We start from the raw sequence: 1,436 nt of genomic DNA, 5'->3' as shown, positions 1-1,436 counted from the left end.
ACCTTGCTCCCCGAGACGCCGTGGGGCCCGCGGGGCAGAAGGAGCGTGGAGAAGACGCACGCGCCAGAAACCCCTCTTTTGCGGTAGGTTAGGGAGCCGGTCTCCTGTGGAAAGGAAGGAAAAATACAACTTGTTGAGTGCCTACTGTGCGTCAGTTTCGGAGCTAGGCGATTTCCGTGAAGCAGTAACAGTTCCAGGTAGGGCATGCACGATGGACGAAAAAGGAGGCTTGGAGTACGGCCCTTCATTCATTGAGTCAGTCATTCAACAAAGGTTTATTGAGCGCCTACTGTGTGCCAGACACTCTAGTCCCTCAGCATATAGCTGCGAACCAGAGATGGACTCCTACCCTGTGGAAGTTACATTTCAGCGGGACTTTTGAACTCTCATTTGCACGACTCCAAAGCGCAGGGTTCTTGAGTTAGAAGGAAAAGGGAGAGGGGAGGGGGAGTTAGGAATGATCCTGCCCTCAGGATCTCATAGAGTTAGGAATGATCCTGCCCTCAGGATCTCATACACTGGTTCCAGAACTGAAGAAGCCACGACGTTGGCACTAAATTAACAACTCAGTCCCAATGGATGCTATCTTCTCCCTAGCCTTCCCAGCGCATCCCAATATCCCAATCCATATTCTCTTTAAATCTGTTCCCGCCCCACACAGAGCCTTCATATTCCACTCGGACTTAGTGTGATAACCGCCTGCCCACAAGTCTCCAGCTTCCGGCCGTCCATATGTGATGCAGCTGCTAAAGTGCGAATCAATTTCCATTATTTCCTCATCTCAGATATTATCGACCCTTCAGCATAAAGAAAAAAAAAAAAATCGTCAGCAGGAGCACACAGGTGCCTTCCGTACACCTCTGCCATCTTTCCACAGGCCTTCTGTCTCCTGCCATTGCAGAAATCCCCTGCAGGATTCTGAGCACCCCCACACGTGGCTCACCAGTTCCGGAGGGACAGTGTGGAGAAGAGCCTACTCTAGCTTCCTGGCTGCTCTATCTGTGTTGGGGGGCTGGGGAGGGGGTGAGAGAGACTGGCGTGGGATCCCAGGTCCCAGCCCTTCTCCTCCACACACTGATAGCCAGACAGAGCCTAGTCTCTCCTTACCCAGGAGCACCCCCGGGCTGCCAACCCCCACACCGCCAACCCCAGGTCAGTATTTGTTCCAAAGTCCCCTTCCCCTGTCAAAACTACCTCAGTAATTTCCCTGGTGGTCCAGTGTTTAAGAATCCGCCTAATGCAGGGAGTCACAGGTTCGATCCTGGATGGGGGAAGATGCCACATGCCCTGGAAACTAAGCCCATCTGAGCCCAGCACTGCAACTAAGAGTAACTCCTGCTCTCCGCAACTAAAGAAAGCCCCAGCAAGGCAAAGGAGACCCAGTGCAGCCAAAAATAAATTAAAATTTAAAAACTATCTCAAAGTTCTGTGAACAT

The sequence above is a fragment of the Bison bison genome, unplaced genomic scaffold (genome assembly GCF_000754665.1).
Source record: "Bison bison bison isolate TAMUID 2011002044 unplaced genomic scaffold, Bison_UMD1.0 scf7180017864290, whole genome shotgun sequence".
Classification (NCBI taxonomy): domain Eukaryota; kingdom Metazoa; phylum Chordata; class Mammalia; order Artiodactyla; family Bovidae; genus Bison; species Bison bison.
This window is presented reverse-complemented; position numbering follows the sequence as displayed.